Source organism: Loxodonta africana, chromosome 1 (assembly GCF_030014295.1).
Source record: "Loxodonta africana isolate mLoxAfr1 chromosome 1, mLoxAfr1.hap2, whole genome shotgun sequence".
NCBI lineage: Eukaryota > Metazoa > Chordata > Mammalia > Proboscidea > Elephantidae > Loxodonta > Loxodonta africana.
The window spans coordinates 12,250,527-12,261,898 of record NC_087342.1 but is presented as its reverse complement, the minus strand read 5'-3'; the positions used below and the strand labels follow the sequence as shown (position 1 = coordinate 12,261,898).

The following is an 11,372-nucleotide window of genomic DNA, read 5'->3' as shown; positions in this document are numbered from 1 at the left end:
GTACGACCTTGGGCAAGATATGCAACCTCACTAAATGTCAGTTCCTTCATTTGTAATATACCACATAAGAGTCGAATTGTTAATGGGGATAAAGGATTATATCCTTTATAATCCTTTGTCCTCTACATGTAAAATCTACATATGAGCGTTTGACGCAGGGTCTACCAGTGAGGTAAACATTCCCTAAGTGTCTATAAGGTTCATGACGCTTCTGGGAAAGCAGCCAAATTGTGAGATCGAACACAATGTCTAACATGAATAACTGAAACCTTTGAACTGTGTTTGCAAAGAATATTGAATATACCATTGACTGCCAGAAGAACAAACAAATCTGTCTTAGAAAAGTACAGCCAAAACGCCCCTTAGAAGCAAGGATGGCAAGACTGCGTCTTACATACTTTGGACGTGCTGTCAGGAGGGATCAGTCCCTGGAGAAGGACATCATGCTTGGTAAAGTACAGTCTCACAGGAAAAGAGGAAGACCCTCAATAAGAAGGATTAACACAGTGGCTGCAACAATGGACTCAAGCACAACAATTGTGAGCATAGCATAATATCAGGCAGTGTTTCATTCTGTGGTACATAGGGTCACTATGAGTCGGAACCAACTCGACAGCACCTAACAACAACATGACATCTGACATGAGTTTGGGTATTTGAGTCGGATCAGGGAAGGGGTCATGGAAAGCTCCATGATCCATTTTCCAGGTGCTCACCTGCATACAGGACTACACAGATGCTGCTCTGAGGTAACCAGCATGAGTGAGGTGCAGCTTGGTAAGTTGTCCCTTTGTGGTCCTCACGAGTAGAGCTGCAGTGTCCCTGGTGAGGCAGGTAAATCCCTTCTTCCAAGGTAGTCATAATGACCTATAGACTCCCATCTGACCCTCATAAGAACAAAACTACTGAATGCTACTACAAGAAACTGAAAAAAGTAGAGATGACTTCGAGGACATAGGGAAGGTTAGGGGAATATAGGGATGACATAAGGGGACACCTAGATGGTCTTAGGATGTGTACAGCAACTCAGGTTCTACTCTCAAGAAGCCATGGTAGATTACCTGACCACAGATCCATTCCTCCATTCTTTTATTCCCTTACCCTTAGTCCTGAGCTCTGGTGCCCCTTCTTCTAGTCAAGATCCAAGGTCCCCTTTTGTATTAGTTTCCCAGGACTGCTGCAACAAAGTATCATAAACTTAGTGGCTAAAAAAAAAACACAAATTTATGCTCTCACAGTTCTGAAGGTTGGATGTCTGAAATCAAGCTGTCTACAGGGTCATGCTCTCTCTGAAGGCTCCAGCAAAGGGTCCTTCCCTGCCTCTTCCTAGCTTCTTGTGGTCGCTGGCAATCCCTAGTGCTCCTTGACTTCCAGGTGCATCAATCTAATCTCTGTTGTCACATGGCCTTATTCACTCTGTGTCCAAATTTCCCTCTTCTTATAAGGGCACCAGCCATTGGATTTAGGGCCCAGCCAATCCATTATGAGCTCATTTCAACTTGATTACATCTGCAAAGATTCTACTTCCATATAAGGTCATATTCAAAGGCACCAGGGGTTAAGACTTCAACATATCTTTTAGGAGGCACAATTTCACCTCTAACACCTTCCCTTTCTCCCAATTACCATCAAATCATGCTCTATCATAGTTCAAATTTCCTCCCCAAAACTCTTTTCACTGTGATTGCTTCCTGACCTGTATCCTGTGACATCTCTCAAGTACCTTATAGATCCTGGACGCTGCTGTGGCCACCACTCCAGCTCTGGTTTCTGGAGGATTTTATCTTAGGAAATTAATAGACACTCAGGTTTGACATGCATAAACTTGTTTAGTTTATTGCAAGGTAGTCATGGCAAGGCACACAAGTAAGAGCTTACAACATTCATTTAGAACCGGAAAATCAGAATTAACAATTACAATGTCAGTTCAATGGTCAGCATCCAAATCTTTAGACTTCAGGCTTTTACCTTTAATGAAAGGTCTTGGGAGGAATGCTTAACCTCAACTTGAACTTGGTGGAGGTTCCTTGTAGTTGGGGTGAGGCCAGTGGCAGCTAGCAGTCTTAGCAAGCTCTTGGTATTTGCCTCTGCCTTCTCTCAGGGTTTTTTTGGGTTTCTCTCAGTGAATGAGCAGAAATTTAAGGTTTATATGTGAGTTTGTCCCCTTGGCTCCACACCACACGATAATGGCCAGCGTGATGTCAAAGACTAGTAAACTTTTTTTCTCCAGGGTTAGAGATTAGTCAAATTACTTATCTTTTCTTCAAGGTTAGAGATTAGGGAGGTTGTTTAGATTTATATCTCAAATTTATAAAGATTAACTGTTATTTCTTCTTTATCACAGCACATCAGGGGAAAGTCAACTTAAAGGTTGTTTACCACATTTCACATACTTTTTTTTTTGTCTTCAATGTCTAAGTTCAAAAATTTTCTAAATAGCTTTATGACCTATATGTTCCTAAGGAAACCCTGATGGCGTAGTGGTTAAGAGTTCTGCTGTTAACCAAAAGGTCCGCAGTTCAAATCCACCAGGTGCTCCTTGGAAACCCTATGGGGCAGTTCTACTCTGTCCTATTGGGCCGCTATGAGTCAGAATTGACTCGAGGGCAATGGGCTTAGAATGGGGCTATAGGTTTCTAATGACCCATAATGTTAGAGAACCTCACAAATGTAGACATATTTCTAGTTCTAAATTCATATTGAATGCTATACATGTGTATTTTGAAAGCATAACAGTGATTTACACCTTATGGGATTTGATATCATTATAGAAACATACAGAACACCTGACTTTGTCCTTGGTTCTCTGGTACTTTACAGTGGTGTCAGACTCAGCCTTATCTTAGTGGCTCAGCACCCATGCAAGTCAGCCAGGAAGGAAAAATGCAAGTGAAGATTGCTTCCGCCATGCCCCTGCACATTCAGAAGCCTGGGTGGGAGGGGACCCAGGTACTTGCTACTCCAGCCATCACCTCCTATTCCCTTCCTGAATTTGCATTTCCTATGTATTGCTGATAGCAATCATCTCTGGTCCTCTTATGACCTCTTGTCTAGCCACCCACTCTAATAGAGTCCACATAGCACAAGCTCAAAGTTAGTGCTTAATTATAAGCAGCCATGCCAGCTTTTTGGTTACCCTGCTGTGTTAGCTCTTACTGAGCTGATGCTTGAACCTCAAAGGGTTATGTAGGCATTAAACCAGAGGACGAGGATGCATATAATGGGTTAGCCGAATGCCTGGCACATAGTAAGACTAACATTACGGTGAAGAGGGTGCCTGATAGGACAGGTGATGGGAGCTGGCCACTTTCCCCTCTTTCCTTAGGGGCTTCAGGAAAGCGTGCGTGATTTCGGTGACTGTTGCTGGGGCGCCTCCCTGGCTACCATTCCAGGACTTGAGTCCTCAAATCTCACTCCTTCCTGAAGGTCCAGCTCATCCGCCACTTCGGAAGACTCATCTTCCTACTTTTCACTGTTTTCTCTCTTACTCATGTTCTCGGAGACATCTCTGACCTTCTTTCATACAGCCTCCGGGTCCTACTTGCGTTACTAAGTCGCTGTTTGTCTTCGGATCAACAAAACTTGACATCAGGTCACCTCTCTGGTTCTCATTTTTCATCAATAAAATGAAAAGGTCCTATGAGACTCCAGAGAAAGGCTGCTTTCCGGCTTCACTATTTCAGAACTCTTAACAGCGAAACCCCTGTCCTCACTCCCTTCTCACAGTTCATTCAACAATCCTAATGGCAGTTGGTGTTCGCAGTCAGACGTCCTCGCAGAAGCCCAAGTCGTACCCTAATCAACGCGCCGGAGGATCTGAGGAAAGCAGCAGCCTCACCTCACACGCCACACGCCTGACCTTTCCCCGAAAGCCCGCCCTCCGGCCATTTCCGGCCCTTTCCCAGATCTGCTTCCGGAACACTCACTCGTTGATGACCCCGCCCCCTCCTCCACTCCTGAGAGCCCATCGGCTGTTTCTTTAAGGAAGCTGAGCCTTGCCAGACGTTGATTGGCTTCCGTCATAGCAGATGGGTTAGTAACAATCAAGGCGTGCCTGGTCTCCCGGGTAACGCCCTGCCGAAAGCCCTGATTGGTCGGTAGCCTAATAGCCTCTTCCGTCCAGGCGGCGAGTGGTTGAGTCCCTTGCGGGGCGCGGCGGTGGTAGGTGTCGCGTACTGGAGTCCCAAGCTGACGTGGCTTAGATTGGGAACGGGGGGGCTGGAGCCTCTGGCAGTCGCCTTGCAGGTGAGTGGGGAACGCTCCCCAACTCCTCCCCTCTGCAAGGCCTTTAACGGCCACCCAGCCACAGGGGCCGCGGGGGCTCACGAAGCAGCGACATTCGGGTCCCAGCCCTCCTGCCCCTCTGTCCCTCCAGTCCGGGATCCGGCCCTTCACCCGCCTGTCTTCACCTCCCAGGCCTCGTACTAGTCTCTCAAACTCCTCTTGGCCTCGCCGAAGGGCTTCGGAGCCGCCTCACGCCGCGGCCTCGGAGCCCAGGTGCGCGTCCTGCCCCCTGGCAGCCCCGGCTGTTGAGGCGCCTCCGGGAGCCACCAGCATAGGCGCCCGGGGCGGTCCGCTGCGCCCCCCTCGTTTCCTGAGAGGCCTGTTGGGGCCGGCCTCGGCGCGCAGCAGCTCACGTCCCAGACGAACCTGTGCTCAGGCCCTAAACAAACTTAGTGTCCGGAAGGGGGAGCGCGACCCAAACAAGTCAAGGTCTGTAGGGCGGAGATCACAGCAACATTGGACAGACCAGTGCGAACCCGGGCCCGTCCAAGGATTCTGTTAGTGCTAAAGGGTTATCGGAGAGATGAGGAGAGAGGGACGATCCCTGCGATCCCATCAACACTAAAATCCCCCAAATCAGACGTGGGCAGGCTGGTAAAGGGAAGGGAACCTGATGGTGTGGAGGGAGTTTATTCTGCAGAAAGGGAGTGGTGTGTAGGAATGCGAAGGGGAGGGTGAGCCCCTTGACAAGTGAGGAGTGTGTGTGTCTGCTTACTAGTAACAGTTCCAGTTGTCTGTAGCTGGAAATAGGGAGAGGTCAATGTAAGAGTGGGAGAGAGAGATTTAAAATCGTTGGATAAGTACTTTCATTTTTAGAGGTAGTTGGAAGCACTTCCTGAGCACTTAAAGGATCTTAACAGCTCTGTGCAAATGACGCGGAGAACTCCTTCCTGAAAGGCTGGAGGCCTTTCCAGAATTTGCGTGGAGTATGGGTAAAAAAAAAAAAAAAAAAAATTCTTTTTTTTATGGGTATAGGGTCGCTATGAGTCCGAATCTACTCGACGGCAGTGGGTTTGGGTTTTGGGATGGGTTGGCTGGAAACCGTGGTGGCGTAGCGGTTAAGAGCTACGGCTGCTAACCCAAAGGTCAGCAGTTTGAATCCACCAGCTGCTCCTTGGAAACTCTATGGGGCAGTTCTACTCTTTCCTTTAGGGTCGCTATGAGTCGGAATCCACTGGACAGCAACGGGTTTTTTTGGTATAGGTCGGTTGGGATTTTTCTGGGGGAGGGGGGGAGGAGGAGATTGAACAGGGAAGGAGCAGTTGCGTCACAACGGAGGAGACACGTCCCTGGTGTTCCTAATCAGGACCTGTGGTTTCCTATAGCAACAGTATATAAGACACACTCCTGTTGAGTGAATTAGGGTTATGAGCAACTTCACTTTACTTCTTTGTATTCAGGAAAGCATATCCGAATACAGTTGAATGAGAATGAATTAATGAAAGAGATGCCGATTTTACTGTTGTTTATAAAAATAAATCGTTTATAAACTTCTGTTGGCTAATTACTATTAGGAATAAATTACTTGGGACACACCACTGATCATAACATACCAGTCTATTGTAACGTTATTAGGAACCACTGTTGTAAAAGACTGGGCTCTGTAATACTGTTTTTAATTAACTTTAAAATAAATAATTCATGTTTTTGATAAAAGGAACTTCAATACAGAAAGAGAAGTTGTAAAAAGAAAAATATTTCTTCCCTATCTACTGACCTCTTCCCTATTCTCTACTTCCCAGAAGTAAGCACTGTAAGTAATTTCTTGTTTATCCTAACAAAAATTTTCTGATGGTATTGAAGTATATATAATATATACCACTCTCTTTCTTCTCTCCCACAAGTAGTATCGTGCCATTCTGCACCTTGCTTTTGCCACTTAATACTATCTCTTAGGCATTTTTCCATATCCACAAGGGTATAAAACTACCTCATTATTTTAAAATGCTAAACAGGATTCCCTTGTATAAATATAGAATGTATTTAACCTGTCCGCTGTTGGTGGACATTTAGATTTTCAGTTGTTAGCTACCACAAATACTGCAGTGAACGTCTGTGTACATATATCCTTGTGCCCTATGTCAGCGTATCTATGGTATAAACAATGTAGAATTCTTCAGGCCATACTATTCTGAATGATTTTATTTTTATCTACTGCTTTAAATGAGTATCTATAGAACTACTAATGCCCTCGTGCCCCCATCCCTATAATTCAGCCCTGGTGAAGAATAGAATGTTAGGAGATAAAATTACTCAGAAAATAGAATATCTTCTGTGTCTCTCTGCCACCCAACAAATGCTGTGCTGGAGGTGCTCACTGGCCTATGCCAAGAAATTTGGAAGACAGCTGCCTGGCTAACCAACTGAAAGAGATCCATATTTGTGCCCATTCCAAAGAAAGGGTTCCAACAGAATGCGGGAATTATCAAACAATATAATTAATATCACATACAAGTAAAATTTCGCTGAAGATCATTCGAAAGTGGTTGCAGCAGTACATTGACAGGGAATGGCCAGAAATTCAAGCTGGATTCAGAAGAGGACATGGAATGAGGGATATCATTGCTGATGTCAGATGGATCTTGACTGGAAGTGGAGAGTACCGGAAAGATGCTTATCTGTGCTTTGTTAACTGTGCAAAGCCATTCAGCTGTATGGGTCATAACAGATTGTGGATAACATTGCAAAGAATAGGAATTCCAGGGCACTTATTTGTGCTCGTGAGGAACCTGTACATAGACAAAGAGGCAATTGTTCCAGCAGAACAAGGCAATACTGCATGGTTTAAAATCAGGAAAGGTGGGTGGGCACCAGGGTTGTATTCTTTCGCCATACTTATTCAACCTGTATCCTGAGCAAATAGTCTGAGAAGCTGGACTATATGAAGAAGAACATGGCATCAGGAGTGGAGGAAGACTCTTTAACATAACCTCGCTTGCCAAAAGTGAAGAGGACTTGAAGCACTTGATGATGAAGGTCAAAGACTACAGCCTTCAGTATGGGTTGGACCTCAACATAAAGAAAACAAAAACCCTCACAACTGGACCAACGAGTAACATCATGATAAATGGAGAAAATATTGAAGTTGTCAAGGATTTTCTTTTACATGGATCCACAATCAACGCCCATGGAAACACAGTCAAGAAATCAACCAATGTATTACATTTGGCAAATCTGCAGCAAAAGACCTCTTTAAAGTGTTAAAAACCAAAGATGTCACTTTAATGACTAAGGTGTGCCTGACCAAGCTGTGGTGTTTTCAGTCGCCTCATATGCATGTGAAAGCTGGGCAATGAATAAGGAAGAATTGCCGCCTTTGAATTGTGGTGTTGGCAAAGAATATCATGGACTGCTAGAAGAACAAACAAATCCATCTTAGAAGAAGTACAGCCAGAATGTTCCTTAGAAGCATTGATGGTGAGACGTCATTCATCTCACGTACTTTGGACATGTTGTCAGGAGTGACGAGTCCCTGGAGAAGGACATCGTGCTTAGTAAAGTAGAGGGTCAGCAAAAAAGAGGAAGACCCTCAGCGAGATGGATTGACCCAGTGGCTGCAAAAATGGGCTAAAGTATACGACGATTATGAGGATGGCATAGGACCGAGCAGTGATTCCTTCTGTTGTACACAGGGTCCCTATGAGTCAAAATCGATTTGACAGCACCTAACAGTGTACCACCACCACCACCCAAGAAGCTTTGTCAAACTGTATGACTGGACAAATTACCCTTCCTGGATAAATTACTGAGGCCTCAGTTTACTCACCTTGTAATTGGGGATTTTGATAGTGCAATATCCCTTGGATTAAGAATAAAATGAGGTAAACGATGAGGATAAGTAAGGTGTTATATGTTAAGGAATTAGATCAGTGCCTGGTGCATTGTGTTGTGTATATATTTATAGCTACCGTTTACTTCCTAGATTTGTTTAATGAAAATAGTCGTTTTTTTGTATCATGAAAAATAGTTTTCTATTTTCTAAATATAAAATTGTATCATAAAATGGAATGTACTTTTTCCAGCTGTGTAGCACCCCTTTCCTATCAGCTCCTCAGTTTGGTTGAGAATCTCTTTTAGAACTAAGGAAAACTGCTAAGACTCAACTAACTATACATTAAATAAGTTTGGAAAGTGATGTGAAAACCGTTTTCTATGCTGTTGTTTCTGTGGAAAAATGTGATTTAAATTCCAACCCAAAAGACAAATATGCATGTACAGGCAGGGAGGCGCTCTAGGCTGTGTTACTTAATTATTGTTTTATTTTCCTGTCCATTATTGTACCAAGCTCTCTATGGCTAGGGACCATGCCTTGTATTTCTTTTTATATTTTGTGGTCCCTAGCATAATACTGAACACCAAGCAGTATTTTAAAAATAATAATTTGCGATAGCCATGGAGACTGAGAAAATATGATTTCTTAGTTAATTCTAAGTGCCACCTCAGCATACAAGTGTTGAGGTCTTGTGGTGTGTTTGTGGAAGGTGTGGCCAGCATGGACTTTGAGAGATTGTTTTATGTGCTAATGTTTGATTGAAGCCTGTTCTTGTCATGGAGCTGTTTTATCATTTTCCCTAGTTGTTATTCATGATTGTGGTGCTTTATAAAACAGTAAGAGTACTGTCTGTCCAGTTGTCATAGATATTCCTTACACTTATTACTATGAAATGAGTATTTTCCCCTTTACTAATTTTTGTACATACCGTCTTAGGGTTTTCCTGAGAAACAGATCCAGTAGGATTGAGATATTTATCTTAAGAAATTGGCTTATGTGATTGTGGGAGCCGGCAAACCCAAAATCAGTAGGTTGGGAGTGGGGTGAAAACTCTAGCAGGAAACCCATGTTATAGCCTTGAGAGAGAATTCCTTCTCTTCCTCTCTGGGAAACTTCAGTTTTTGCTTTTAAGGCCTTCAACCGATTGGATGAGGCCTACCTATATTACGTAATCTCCTTTATTTCTAGTCAGCTGATTGCAAAGGTTAATCACATCTACAAAATACTGTCACAACAACTAGGTTAGTGTTGGATCAAACAACTGGACACCATAGCCTAATCAAGTTGATACATAAAATTAAGCATCACATATGTATTTGTTCATTTCTGTCCTACAGTGAGCCTATCCGAGATGGAGGCCCTTCTTTGTTTATTTAGCTTTACCATGGCCACTTAGTGGCTCTCTTGCCATCAGGTTTCCGATCTTTGAACCGCCAATAGCAGTGCTTAGATGGCCTTCCCATTTATTTTCCCAGATAATTATTTTAATGTCAGTAGCTCTAGAAATCACACTTGAATCATGGGGTCATAATACTTGGAATGGTCCTTATCAGTTTTCTTCATTTGAAGATAAGGAAACGAATGCCCAAAATGTAAAGTGACTTATCCAAGGTAGTAAGTGTCTTCTTGATAGAGTGAGGACTGGAAGCCATTTTCTTAGCTCCCAGCTTGTTGCCCTTTCCACTATGGACTTTTCCCAGATTGTTGGCTCAGCCTATGAGAGACTGACGTGGTACACTCATGGAACTCTCCCATATTTTGCTTATTTAAATACTGATCTTTCTCAAAATAAAAATATTTTTAAACTATGTGAGAAAAGTAACCTATTTTCCATTTAAAGGTAGCTTTCTATCTTATTCTATTGCTTATTTAGCTGAGTAGCCTTGAAATTCCTGAACTTCTCTGAGTGTAAGTTTTCTTCATGTATAAAATAGGAATGATAATAAAATTGGAAATTTTGTAGCAATTAGGTAGAAATGTATATAAAGTATCTGGCCTATAGTGCTCAATAAATGGTAGCCATTAAAATTATGATTGTTATCCTACGTTTCTGCGTGTGTGCCTTACAAGTGCGATGATTTTCAGTAGGGTGCTGACAGAGACACACCCTCGTAGGGAGGATGAATCAGAATCTTCTGTGTGGTAGTGGCAGTGGTGGTGGAGCTGGAGGTGGCTAGAATTATAGTTTGAAGAAACATTCAGAATTTTAGTTTTAAATTTAGAAAATGAAAAAAATAATATTTTCACAATAGAAATTATATGAAATAAGATTCAGCACAGCCTTCTTGGCTATATTGATGTGCGAAAGATTTGATTTAGAATTTATCACCTTGGGTGTGTATGTGTGTGTACATGCACATTTGCACACATATAGTGGGTTTACATTTCTCTAACGGAAACCTTGGTGGCGTAGTGGTTAAGAGTTCAGCTGCCCATTGTTCGCAATAGCAAAAAGATGGAAACAACCTAGATGTCCATCAGCAGATGAATGGATAAACAAACTATGGTACATACACACATGGAGTACTACGCAACGATAGGGAACAGTGATGAATCAGCAAAGCATCTCACTACGTGGATGAATCTGGAGGGCATCATGCTAAGTGAAATAAAGACAGTCACAAAAGGACAAATGTTGTATGAGACCACTGCTATAAAAATTTATGAAAAGGTTTACACACAAAAAGAAACAATCTTTGATGGTTACGAGGGAAGGAAGGAGTGGGGATGGAAAAACACTCAGTAGGTGACTTTGGTGAAGGGTAAAACAGTACACAATACTGGGGAAGCCAGCACAACATGCACAAGGCAAGGTCATGGAAGCTCCACAGACACATCCAAACTCCCTGACGGACCGAATTGCTGGGCTGAGGGCTGTGGGGACCATGGTCTCTGGGAACATCTAGCTCAATTGGCATAACATAGTTTATAAAGAAAATGTTCTACATTCTACTTTGGTAAGTAGGGTCGGGGTTCTTAAAAGCTTGTGAGCGGCCATCTAGGATACTCCACTGGTCTCACCCCTTTGGGGGCAAGGGAAAATGAAGAAAACTAAAGATACAAGGGAAAGATTAGTCCAGAGGACTAATGGATCACAACTGGCACAGCCTCCAGATAGAGTCCAGTACAACTAGATGGTGACCGGCTACCTCCACTAACTGCTCTGAGAGGAATCACAATAGAGGGTCCCAGACAAAGCTGGAGAAAAATGTGGAACAAAATTCTCACTCACAAAAAGACCAGACTTACTGGCCTGACAGATACTGAAGAAACCCTGAGAGTATGGCCCCCGGACACCCTTTTAGCTCAGCAATGA

The 11,372-nt window shown here is 43.3% G+C and overlaps 1 protein-coding gene across 6 annotated transcripts in view; it reads left to right on the top strand.

Moving 5' to 3' along the window:
* Nucleotides 1-4,114: 4,114 nt before the first annotated feature.
* GOLGB1 (golgin B1) overlaps nucleotides 4,115-11,372 on the top strand; it is an 80,963-nt gene continuing 73,705 nt past the window's right edge. For 4 of the 6 annotated variants that reach the window (XM_064287275.1, XM_023551744.2, XM_064287375.1 and 1 more), the window contains exon 1: nucleotides 4,136-4,245. The gene's annotated coding sequence lies outside the window, so the exon portion shown is untranslated. Of the gene's footprint in view, nucleotides 4,246-5,941; nucleotides 6,038-11,372 lie in introns of all 6 variants that reach the window. The other 2 variants (XM_064287333.1, XM_064287237.1) reach the window with 2 other exon arrangements.